The sequence below is a fragment of the Leopardus geoffroyi genome, chromosome D4 (genome assembly GCF_018350155.1).
Source record: "Leopardus geoffroyi isolate Oge1 chromosome D4, O.geoffroyi_Oge1_pat1.0, whole genome shotgun sequence".
Taxonomy (NCBI): Eukaryota; Metazoa; Chordata; class Mammalia; order Carnivora; family Felidae; genus Leopardus; species Leopardus geoffroyi.
The window spans coordinates 2,045,966-2,059,324 of NC_059342.1; the positions used below are offsets into that span (position 1 = coordinate 2,045,966).

Consider the following 13,359-nt stretch of genomic DNA (forward strand, 5'->3'; position numbering starts at 1 on the left):
CATCATGTCATCTGCAAATACTGTTAAAATGTCCATACTACTCAAAGCAATCTATACATTTAATGCAGTCCCTATCAAAATACTAACAGCATTTTTTACGGGACTAGAACAAACAGTCCTAAAATTTGTATCGAACCACAAAACACCCTGAACAGTCAAACCAATCTTGAAAAATAAAAGCAAAGCTGGAGGGCATTGCCAATATGGACTTTAAGTTCTATCAAAAAGCTATAGTAATCAAAACAGTATGGTACTGGCATAAAAAGAGACACATAAACCCAGAAATAAACCCACAACTATACAGTCGATTAATCTCTGACAAAGCAAGAAGGAACATCCAATAGGAATACACAGTCTCTTCAACAAACAGTGTTGGGAAAACTGGGCTCAACATGCAAAAGAACGTAACTGAACCATCTTCTTACACCATACATAAAAATGATTTCCAAATGGATTAAAGACCTAAATGTGAGACCTGAAACCTTAAAAATCCTAGAAGAGAATATAGGCAGTATTTTCTTTGACATAGGCCATAGCAGCTTCTTTCTAGATATACCTCTTGAGGAAAGGAAAATAAAAGCAAAAGTAAACTACTGGAACTGAAAATCTTCAGCACAGTGAAGGAAAAAAACCAACAAAACTAAAAGACAACCTTTAGAATAGAAGATATTTGCCTTTCGGCCAGAACCGCCATCTTCCAGTAATTCGCCAAAACGACCAACACAAAGGGAAAGAGGAGAGGTACTCACTATATGTTCTGTAGGCCTTTTAGAAAACATGGAGGTGTTCCTTTGGCAACATACATGCGAATCTACAAGAAAGGTGATATTGTGGACATCAAGGGAATGGGCACTGTTCAAAAAGGAATGCCCTACAAATGTTACCATGGCAAAACTGGAAGAGTCTACAATGTTACCCAGCATGCTGTTGGCACTGTTGTAAACAAACAAGGGCAAGATTCTTGCTAAGAGAATTAATGTAGGTATCGAGCACATTAAGCACTCAAAGAGCCGAGACAGCTTCCTGAAGTGTGTGAAGGAAAATGATCAGAAAAAGAAGGAAGCCAAGGAGAAAGGTACTTGGGTTCAACTGAAGCGCCACCCTGCCCCACCCAGAGAAGCACACTTTGTGAGAACCAATGGAAAGGAGCCTGAGCTGTTGGAACCCATTCCCTATGAATTCATGGCGTGATAAATGTAAAAAAAATAAAAGACGTCAAGACTGTAAAAATGTTTCTTTCAATTGACTAGCAGCATGGTATTGTCTTCCCCAAAGAAGTATTTAAAGCAAACTTTATATCCGAATTCACTGGGGGATGGCTTTATTCAAATTTTGTGGGTTTTGAGGCACCTGGATGACTCAGTTAAGCATCCGACTTTGGGTCAGGTCATGATCTTGCAGTCCATGAGTTTGAGCCCCGCGTCAGACTCTGTGCTGACAGCTCAGAGCCCGGATCCTGCTTTGGATTCTGTGTCTCCCTCTCTCTCTGCCCTCCCCTGCTTGTGCTGTCTCAAAAATAAATGTTAAAATATGACAAAAAAGAAGACATTTGCAAATGACATATCCAATACAGGATTAGCATCCAACACATATAAAGAATTTATAAAACTCAACACCCAAAAAGTAGAACCCAAGATACCACCCAAGATAACCAAGATAACCCAAGATACCACCTGTCAGAATGGCTAAAATTAACTCAGGAAACAACAGGATAACCCAAGATACCACCTGTCAGAATGGCTAAAATTAACTCAGGAAACAACAGATGTTGGTGAGGATGCAGAAAGAGGAGAACACTTTTGCACTGTTGATGGGAAAGCAAACTGGAAAACAGTATGGAGGCTCCTCAGAAAATTAAAAACACAACTACCCTACAACCCAGCAATTGCACTACTATTTATCCAAAGGATACAAAAATGCTGATTCAAAGGGGCACACGCACCCCAATGTTTATAGCTGCATTATCAACAACAGCCAAATTATGGAAAGAGCCCAAATGTCCACTGACTGCTGGATATGGAAGATGTGTATATACACATACACACAATGGAGTATTACTCAGCGATGAAAAAGAATCAAATCTGGACACCTGCAACAACACTGATGGAACTAGAGTGTATCTGGTAAGTAAATGTCAGGCAGAGAAAGACAAATATCACATGTTTTCACTCCTATGTGGAATTTCAGAAACATAACAGATCAACATAGGGGAAGGGAAGGAACAATAGAGGGAGGCAAACCATAGCACAGAACTGGGGGTTAACAGAGGGGAGCTGGGGGGGAATGGACTAAATGGGTGATGGGCATTAAGAAGGGTACTTGTTGGGATGAGCACTGGGTGTCATATGTAAGTGATAAATCATACTGGGTTCTACTCCTGAAACCAATACTTCACGGTATGTTAACTAACTTGAATTTAAATAAGTTTAATATTTAAAAAATGGGCCCATGGGGCGCCTGGGTGGCGCAGTCGGTTAAGCGTCCGACTTCAGCCAGGTCACGATCTCGCGGTCCGTGAGTTCGAGCCCCGTGTCGGGCTCTGGGCTGATGGCTCAGAGCCTGGAGCCTGTTTCCGGTTCTGGTCTCCCTCCCTCTCTGCCCCTCCCCCGTTCATGCTCTGTCTCTCTCTGTCCCAAAAATAAATAAACGTTGAAAAAAAAAATTTAAAAAATGGGCCCAAAACATGAACAGACATTTCTCCAAAGAAATCCAAATGGCCAACGTGAAAAGATGCTCATCATCACTCATCATCAGGGAAATGAAAATGAAAATTACAGTATCACCTCACACCTGTCAGAATGGCTAAAATCAACAACACAAGAAACAGGTGTTGGCAAGAATGTGGAGAAAAAATGGACCCATGTAGTTCAAATTCATGCAGTTCAAGGAGGACATGTATACACTACTTACAAGATACTCATTTATATTCAAACCTATATAGACTCAGAGTTAAGGGATGGAAAAGGATACAATACCTCATTCAAATAGTAACCAAAACAAACTAGGAGTTTTTATACAAAACAAAAACAAAAACAAAAACAAAAACCAACCAGGAGTTTTATACAAAATCGATTTTAAGTCAAAAACTTTCTGTAGACCATAAAAGGTCTGTATATGATGATTAAAGAGTCCATTTAACAGCAAGATATAACAACCATATGTACACCCAATATCCAAGCACCTAAACATATAAAGTAAATGCTGACATATTATATTGCACTATAATGATGTTAGGGGGCTTCAAAAACTCACTTATAATAACATAGAATATCCAGACAGAAAATCAGTAAAGAAACAGTTGACTTGAACAATATTATAGATCAAATGGACCTTACAGACATACACAGAACTCATATTCCATCCAACAGCAGCAAAGATTCATTTCTAGTACACAAGCAACGTTTTCCAGGATAAATAATATGTTCAGCCACAAACAGATCTTAAATTAAGAAGATCAAAATTATTCAAAGGATCTTTTCTGACCACAAGGGAATGAAACTAGAAATCACTAGCAGCAAAAACAGACAAACGAACAAAACAAATTCACTAATGTAGAAACTAAACAGCCCACTCTTGAACAACCATTTGCTCAAAGAGGAAATCAGAAGGGAATTGAAAAAGTGTATCAAGACAAACTCAAAGAAACACAGCACACCCAAACTCACAGGATGCAGCAAAGGCAGTAAGTACTAAGATGGAAGTTTATAGTCAGAAATGCCTATATCAAAAAAATAAAATAAAAAGGACCTCAAATAAACAACCTACCTTTACACCTCAAGGACCTAAGGAAAAAAAGAAAAAATAATCCTCAAATTGGCAGAAGGAAGGAAATAGTACAGATTAAAACAGAAATATATCAAGTAAAGAACAGAAAAAATAGCAGAAAAAGTTTTAAAAACTAAGTGGTGATTCTTGAAAAGATAAATTCAACACACCCTTAACTACATTAATTAAGTAAAAAGGACTCGAATCAAGAAAATCAGAAGGGAAAGAGGATGCAATAAAAAGTGATGCCTCAAGTCCTAAGAGGAAAATACACTGCAATTCAGGCCTATCTCAAGAAACAAGAAAAATCCCAAATACAAAATCTAACAGCACACCTAAACGAACTAGAAGCAGAACAACAAAGAAACCCCAAGGCCAGCAGAATAAGAGAAAAAATAAAGATCAGAGCAGAAACAAACGATATAGAATCAAAAAAAAATATTGTTTAAATGCCCGTACTGCCTAAAGTGCCCTATCGATTTCACGCAATCCCTATTAAAATTCCAATGGAATCTTTACAGAAATAGGAAAACAATCCAAAAATTTATAGGGAACCACAGATCCTGAAGAGCCAAAACAATTTTGAACAAGAGCAAAGCCTGAGGCATCACATTTCCTGATTTCAAAATAGATTACAAAGCTACAATAATCAAAATAATACAGTACTGCCATATCGACATACAGGTAAATGGACCCAAGAGCCCAGAAATAAATCCATCTATAGTGTGATCTTCAAGAAGGATTCCAAGAACTCACAAAGTGGGGAAAGGGTAGTCTCTAATAAATGGTGATGGGAAAACATGCTTAAGAGTGAAACTGGGGGGCGCCTGGGTGGCGCAGTCGGTTAAGCGTCCGACTTCAGCCAGGTCACAATCTCGCGGTCCGTGAGTTCGAGCCCCGCGTCGGGCTCTGGGCTGATGGCTCAGAGCCTGGAGTCTGTTTCCGATTCTGTGTCTCCCTCTCTCTCTGCCCCTCCCCAGTTCATGCTCTGTCTCTCTCTGTCCCAAAAATAAATAAACGTTGGAAAAAAAAATTAAAAAAAAAAAAAAAGAGTGAAACTGGTCCCTTATTCAACTTCCATCACAAAAATCAACTCTGAATGGATACAAAAGACTTAAGACCTGAAACTACTAGATAAAAACAGAGATTCTGCTGCTGGGATCTACTTTGTGTCTTCAAAGCCTGGCAGCCGGATGCATTGATCAGGGTTATGTTTAGTTTGTTGGGAGGGGTTAACAAGTATGACTGATATTCTGGCACATACAAGGTGCTTCATCATGATTGCCCACCTCTGAACATCAACTTCATCACCTGCAAAAGTCAAACAATTAATGTTTCCACCTAGTGGGGTTTTTATGGACTTGGAATACATGCATGTGCAAGTACTCCACACAGTGCCTTACACACACTAGAAACTCAAGTGATGCAGTGATATGCAAATTTGCATTTTCAATGGAGCCTGATAAACACAGCTGGGCACTCAGTTTGGCTCTGCTCTTTCTTCAACAGTTTAGGACACCAAGAGTTTTGGCTGTCAATATTTGGATAATGGGAAACATGTTGCATTCTAAAAAGGTCACCGTTTATAATTTTACAGCCAGTCTATTGAAGTTCTATGCCATGCCTGCTCCATTGGGAGCCACCCAAGGGAGCAAACAGGTTTCTCTCTCAGGAACGGTCTGGGTCTACTTTTCTCCTAGCAGAGTCCATCCAATAGGTCAGTCCTGCCAGCACATTCTGGAGGGGACTGGTCGTGTCTGACTTCCTGGAGGGCAAGTCCTGACCTACCAGCCACCCCACTGAGGATGGGACTCCTGGGGGACTCAGCCCCATTCGGCATCCAGCCACCAGCAGAAGTGGTATTCCCAGACCAATCCAGGTGAAAATGAGAAGACTGCTGACAATTCCAGGGGAATGGCTGCCCTCCCTAGAGAAGAGACAGGATGACGGCAAGCCACAGAAGGTCAGAACAAACAAGGGTCAGTACACGTCGGGGAGACTTACAGCCACCAATACAGCCCCATATCCCACTCTCAGGCCAACAGACACTCCACCCAGTCACAGTGATCTGTGCCACCATCAAACAGGCTCACAGAGCTCCACACATCCTCAAACACACAAACTCTCTACCTATCCGATGCCTGGTTGTGTACCCAGAACCCTCATACCCCAAATATACATAAACCCCCAGCCCCAATAAAATTACAGCTATGGTCTTCAATAAAATAATGCACTCCCAGGGAACCTGGGTGGCTCAGTCAGTTAAGCATCCGACTTCGGCTCAGGTCATGATCCTGCAGTCCATGGGATCAAGCCCTGCGTCGGACTCTTGTTGACAACTCAGAGCCTGGAGGCTGCTCGGATTCTGTGTCTCCCTCTCTGTCTGTCCCTCTCCCGCTCACACTCTGCCTCCTTCTGTCTCTCTCAAAAACAAACATACATTTAAACATTTTTAATTAGAAAAATGCACTTCCAACCATCCCCGTATCCCCAAAAAATCCACTCAACTTCATAAAACCCCCAATGCAATGCACACAAACCCTCCAACAATAACTGAATACGTTAAAACCAAACTCACATACTCCCTAATGTTAGACACAATCCTCTAATCCCACATATACCACACACAGTCCCCTAGAGCTGTCAACATCCACATAGGTAAGCCTTCAAAGCTCAAATACATAAATACCCTCAGACAGACACAGACAGGGTTTCCTACCTTCTAAATGGTCACTCCCCCCCAAAAAACAATGACCTTACCACCCTGATACAAACGTACACCCATCTCCCTCTTGAGAACCTATAAACACCATGTCTACACCCCTCAACTCTGCACACACAACTCAAAACACCCCAATACACTAACAACCCCAATCTCCCACATCCCTCCACTCCCTAAATGCTTACCCTGACAGGATGCATGAATACAGCTATAACACTGATATTGCAAATACACACAAAACCAACACATGAAGCATTAAAATGCATAACTCTACCTCTCCTGAAACGCACATACACATATTCACCATAGTCTCAAAATGCACACAATCAGCCACACCACCCAGCCAAACCACACGCACCCACACCCACCCACACCATTCCACACCACCTGTATACACACAGCTCTCCTTGCCCCCCCAAATCACACATGTACAATCCCTACACATCCTTCAAATTACCCCGAACTATCTCATACCCCCATATACCCACAAGTTATTCCACAACCTTCTTTGTCCTGATTCACATTGATTCTCCCCAGCCTCCTTCCAAACACAACACACACACACATACAACAGTCCCCCCAACCGCTGTCCCAACCCGAGGCCTCCAGAAAAAAAAAGTACTGAATATATACAGCCAACCCCTTAAGCCTCTCAAAATACACAGGAACCCTTCAAAATTCCTCAAACACACTATGGACCCCTTACAAATAGAAACATACACATACGCGACCTTTCATGTCCCAAGTGCACATGCACCCAGACACTTACATAACCAACCCCCAATCCTCAAATGTATATATTAGATTACTCACTATGATTTCACTCATACGTGGAATTTAAGAAGCCAAACAGATGAACATATGGGAGGGGGGAAATACACAGGGAGGCAAACCATAAGAGACTCTTAAAGACAGAGAACCAAACTGAGAGCTGACGGGGGTGGGGTAAATGGGTGATGAGTATTAAGGAGGGCACTTTGGATAAGCCCTGGGTGTTAGACATAAGGGATGAATCACTGAATTCTACTCCTGAAACCAATACTGCACTGCATGTTAACTAGCTAGAACTTAAGTAAGTTTTTAAAGAAAAAGATGACTCACTAAACACTGAATTCACACACACAACTCAGCCTGTACTATATACACTCAACACACCACACAAACTTCCTGCAAACACCCTGAATATTCACAGGAATTCACACAACCCCAGCGCATACACACCCTCACGTCACTGGCACACACGCGTACAGAGCTCCAGTCTCACAATGAGAAAACCGCCCTCATGAGGTGCTGCCCGCGTGTCTACAGCAGGACAGCCTGCTCACACCCAGTCTGGACATTTCGATCAGGGCCTGAGCTTAGACTTCCCACCCCAAGCTCCCACTCTGCTTTTCCTAGGGCACCTTGGAAAGTAACCCTCCAGAGCTGAGCCCGTGAAAAGCGAGCAACCTCCACCCCAACCACCTGGCATCACTAGGTGCTTGCTACCCTGCACTCTACGTCTGCTGGCTGTGACCCAAGATGGACAACTGCCCTTCCCCTGGCTCACTGCACGCCCGTTACAGGGACCTGGAAGTAAATCTTGTGACTCTCCTTCCTTTGAAGGAGGGGGGTGTACTGAAACTGTGCGTTCGATCAAACCACCCCGTGCTTTTCACTTCCCCACGGTGTGGCTCAGGTGCTGAGGGAGCTCCCTGCTGAGGCTGCGTGGATATGACCTGCTGAAGGAGGTCTTAATACAAGACTGGTTCTTAATACAACCTACCAGCTCGGGACCCCAACAATCCTCAGCACAACATGCAAGGGCCATCCAACGCCCACCCCCGCCCTGCCCAGACACAAGCGCAAACCTACACACTCCCCAACTTCACACACAAAAACTCCATGCTCGTACAAACATTCACAATATTCACAACACCGATGCGCACTGACACAGTTTCCACCACCTTGAAGACACTCACTCAGAATCTATATATAGAAACTGCAGTGGGGATGAGTTTGGTGACAATGGCAAGTATCACCTGCACCTCTTTCCAGGGAAGGCCCTGTGTCCCCCGCTGACAAGGGTGCCTTCGGGAGGCAGTGTCGACTCCCGGCTCCTTCAGGGACTGCCCAGCTACACACAGTGGCCTCACCACGGGGCATCCCCTTTCCAGGAAGGCATATGTCCCCCGGGTTGATGGAGGCCTGGCCGGTTTCCTCCAACTGAGGACAGACAGCTCAGAAAGAGAGTTCAGTGGGGGAAGCACAGGCTGTGCTGGAGTCTGGGGGAGACCTCGATGGGTCCAATCCTGCTTTCTGTTTCTTCCCTCACAGGGGCTGTTTAGTAAACATCCTGTCCCCTAAACTCCGTGTTCAGGTCTGTCTTCTGAAGAATCCCAAGCTACAAGAAGTATTTACCAAGCACGGTAAAGACTCCTCTTCTGGCTCTTACTTTCCAGTGGAGAAAACAGATGCTAAACACAGAGCTGCATCACGGACACGGACACACACACACACACACATGCACAGCATTAGCCAATGTCCAGTCAGCACTTTGACCAAAACCTCTGATCTCTGCACATGGAAGGAGGAGAGGCTACAAGCACCGATATACAACTTATTAAAAACCGGTTACTAAAAAAAAAAAAAAAACAAAACAAAAAAAACCGGTTACTGTTTCTAATTTTGTTTCTGGGGCGCTCCCAAGGAAGAGGCCTTGAGCTTCCTTAAACGCTGCATTTCTAACCAGGGTGCACCATGGACACGTGTGTCGTTTAAAGCGTGAGTGAGCCTCGGGAAGGAGCTAGACCGCTGACCTCCAAGCTAACATTCTCTCAGGGTCCCTAACTAGGAGCAGCCACAGGAGCAGGGTCTGGCGGAGGGACGAGGATGGCGGAATTCATCCCCTGACTTGCTCCCTCCTCCTCTCCCAGCAGAGTCCAAGCCTGCCTCCAGCCCCGTCCTGATTCCCATCCTCTCCCTGCTCTGTTCCTAGTCCCACTGACCCCGTTCTGCTTTTCCCTGTCTCTGCAGGCTGTAAGCCCTTGGACGCGCAGCTCCTACAGCAGACATCAGAGCAGCCTCCTTTCTGGAGCCACCTTTTGGGTGTCCTCAGACCCACTCCTGTGTTGCTGCAGGGCTCCTGAGCCCCCAAAGCCCAGTGTGGATGAGAGCGTTCAGCTCCTTTATCCCCACCAACTGCTGCGAAGTAGAAGGGGTGGGAGCTCCTAATGGCCTGGCCAAAGGGGCCGCTCCGTGCAGAACAGGGGATCCCTTCTGCCCAGGGAGAGATGGGGGAACACAGGGTACGTGCCGTAACGTACACTCCAAAACACTAGTGGCCCCAGAACAACCAGCTGTGATCGGCCTCAGCCATTCCAGACATTTCCATCCATTCCACGTGTGTGGGGCGTTTTCAGTGCTGGTTTGGGATATCGAGACACTCTTGTTCTTCTCCCCTAAAGCTCAGCGTCTACATCTTCCCATATCAAAAACAAAACAAATTAAAGAAACCCAAGAACATCTACCTTGCATGTGTCACATCATGTTCTTTTTAGAACATAAAATGTTCTAAAATACAAAAAACTGGCAAAGGTGCATTTTGCCAACAAAACACAATGCAATTAACATACTGTACTGTCCCTTTATTGGGGATAGGTTACAAAGGAGGCAGTGAGAGCCACTAGGAATCCGCTAGTGCTAAGAGAGGTGGTATTGGGGCATTCAAGAAGGTGACGTCGGCACCTTTTGCTGGAGGGAGATCCACCATGAGGGAGAAAAGGCCAGTGGGAGACTCCCCATAAGGAAGGCCCAGAAAGGCTTGGGTGGGTCCAAGGGAGAGGGGAGGCAGGAGGCAGCTGTGTATGACCATACATACATATTGATTGAACCCTCTGGTGGGTCTGCAGGTCCATGTGGACGGAGAAAAAGAGCGTCAGGTCATCCCATCGGAGAAACATGAAGCTGAGATAAGCTTCCCAGGACTAGGAGCATCCTGAACCTTCGAAAAGAAAAGAGAGCATACCCTATAGGGTTCTGGAACATCACAGCCATACCTACCCAGAGCACAACATCCCAGTCTCCCCGGGTCTCAGCCCCCAGCCCTTCTGCAGGGACAAAGCCTCCCAATTCCAGCTCTGTCAGTTCACTGACCCCCCCCCACCCCGCCCCCAGAGGTCCTGCCAAGCACCGAGGACTCAGGCTTCCACTGAGATGACCTGGTTGAGAACTAATGACATGGCTGACCAGCATGATCACCAAAATCCCCCACCACCTGGGGCAGCTGCTCTCGCAGATACATGGTTCTACAGACCGTCACCACCTGGAACCCACGTGGAGGGTGTCCTTGCCTACCAGCCATGCCCCAGAAGAGACAGCAGTGCCCGTAGCTGCCTGGCTGACTTGCGGGGGTTGCCCGGGAGAGCAGACCTTCCGACCTCCCGTCCAGGAATCCCCATCACACCAACAACACACTGGTGAAGGTTCTGCACCGACAGCCATCGATGCCCACCAGGCCATCCCACTTGGGACCCAGATGCCAGGACCGCAGGTGCTGAAGGAGTCTCCACCCACCTAACAGACACCCCCAACCTATCTGCACATCACCAATGTTTACAGGGATGCTTTGGCCCTAACCAGTGGGCCAACCTGATTAGGAGAGACACAACGGTTCAGAATGACCAGGCTCGGTGCACACATACAAGGGCCCACAGATCCGGAAGCTCCACTCGCAGTTCACAGAGTCACCCCCACACACACCCAACGATGCCTGAATATGCTTGCTTCACTCATCCATCCATCCATCCATCCATCCACGCAGACCGGTGGTGTGCTCGTAAATGCTCAAGAAAATGCTCCCGGACAAAGGAGGGAAAGGCTTCATTTGTGGCTTTTACCTCGCATTCGCAGCTTGACTCCTTCAAGCGACCCGCCTACTGACACTAAACACAGAACTAGGAACACATGCGCACCACTCACCATCCCGCGTCGGCACAAGTCACTTCCAGCACACCCCAACACTTCACCCAAGCCCACGTCACGACGGCACATCAAACACCCCCCCCACCCCCGACGCCAGGAACGAGTCACGGACTTGCCCTCTACACACCAACACACACACACAACGCCACTATCCAAAGAAATGCCCTTGGAATGCTCCTAAAACCTTCACGCCTCGTGAACAACTTGGATAATTCCTGTAGCTGGTGAGGGATAGACACACAGCTGCCGACAATCAGGAAAAGAAACTGAACCATAAACCACGTGGTCCTCCGACGCTGTGCGAATAACACACAGCACGCCACATACCGAAACTAACACACGCAGGCGCCGGTCCAAGCCCTGGCCCTCTGCACATGCGCCTAATCCTTCCAAATCTGCCCCGACTCGCACCAGACCCCGAGTCAGAGGGGGAAACAATCGAACCTGCCACATTCCCCAAAGTCCCGACACCTAACCGCCAACTCCCCGAGGAGCTAGGCACTCCCCGTCCACACACGACTCTCCGCCCGCGCTCACACACGGGCTTGGCCCCTTCATCACAAACGCCCAGAGACCGCACTACCCCACAGGTGCGAACACACGTGCCACACTCCCAGCGGACAAGCTCCTGCGGCCCCGCCTGTGCTCCGCTTGCCTGGCGGCCCCGCGCCCTCGGAGGGGAACCAGGACGGCCCCTCGCCCCCCCGCCCACCGCACCCTCCGGGCGTCCGAAGCACGACCGCTGGGACGCAAATGCAGACGCGCGGCGCCCGGGACCCCGCTGCCCACGCCGACACGCCAAGAACCCGCTTCAGAACCGCCGGGTCGGGACGCCGGGGCACAGACCCCAGACCCACCGGCCGTCCGGGACCCCGGTGCCGACGCTGAAACGCCCAAGAACCCCCTTCAGAACCACTGGGTGGAAACGCCGAGGCGCAGACCCCAGACCCAACGCCGCCCACGCCGACACGCCCAAGAACCCGCCTCAGAACCACTGTGTCCAGACGCCGAGGCGCAGACCCCAGACCCAACGTCGCCCGGGACCCCGCTGCTCACGCCGACACGCCCAAGAACCCGCTTCAGAACCGCCGGGTCGAGACGCCGAGGCCAAGACCCAGACCCTCTGCCGCCCGGGACCCTGCTGCCGACGCCGAGACGCCCAAGAACCCGCTTCGGAACCGCCGGGTCGGGACGCCGGGGTGCAGACCCCAGACTCACCGGCCATCCGGGACCCCGGTGCCGATACGCCAAAGAACCCGCTTCAGAACCACCGAGTCGAGACGCCGGGGCGCAGACCCCAGACCCGCCGCTGCCGCCCGGGACCAAGTTGCCGATGCTGACACACCCAAGAACCCGCCTCAGAACCACTGGGTCGAGAGGCCGAGGCGAAGACCCCAGACCCAACGCCGCCCGGGAACCCGCTGCCGACGCCGACACGCCCAAGAACCCGCCTCAGAACCGCCGGGTCGAGAGGCCGGGGCGAAGACCCCAGACCCGCCGTCGCCCGGGACCAAGTTGCCGACGCCCACACGCCCAAGAACCCGCCTCAGAACTACTGGGTCGAGACGCCGAGACGAAGACCCCCAGACGTACAGCCGCCCCGGAACCCGCTGCCGACGCCGACTCCCAAGAACCGGTCTCAGCCCCGCACGGTCCACACCCGCTCACCGCCCGAAACACTCGCGCGTCAGCTCACCGTCGCGGCGGCGGTCGCCGAGCGTCCACGCGGCCGGTTGCTACGTGACACGCGCGCGCACAAGCTAAGGCCTTAACAGGGCGACCGCAGCTACGCCTGAGCGACTAACGGCGCGCGTCCCTGGCCTCGACTTGACGTCACGGTGGCACGAGGCCGCCAGGCAGGGCACCGCCTCCAGCCGGAAGGGCCGTGGAGCCCCGCCCCCACGTACGCG

General features: G+C 48.7%; 1 long non-coding RNA gene and 1 pseudogene across 1 annotated transcript; one reads left to right on the forward strand and one right to left on the reverse strand.

Annotated features, from left to right (window-relative positions):
- Positions 1-704: 704 nt before the first annotated feature.
- LOC123593569 lies at positions 705-1,223 on the forward strand (annotated as a pseudogene).
- Positions 1,224-10,098: 8,875 nt separating this feature from the next.
- LOC123593770 lies at positions 10,099-12,384 on the reverse strand. Its single transcript, XR_006710493.1, has 2 exons — positions 12,307-12,384; positions 10,099-10,469 (listed from the first exon to the last, which is right to left on the reverse strand). It is a non-coding gene; the product is annotated as an uncharacterized LOC123593770 (long non-coding RNA).
- Between the last annotated feature and the right edge of the window lie 975 nt (positions 12,385-13,359).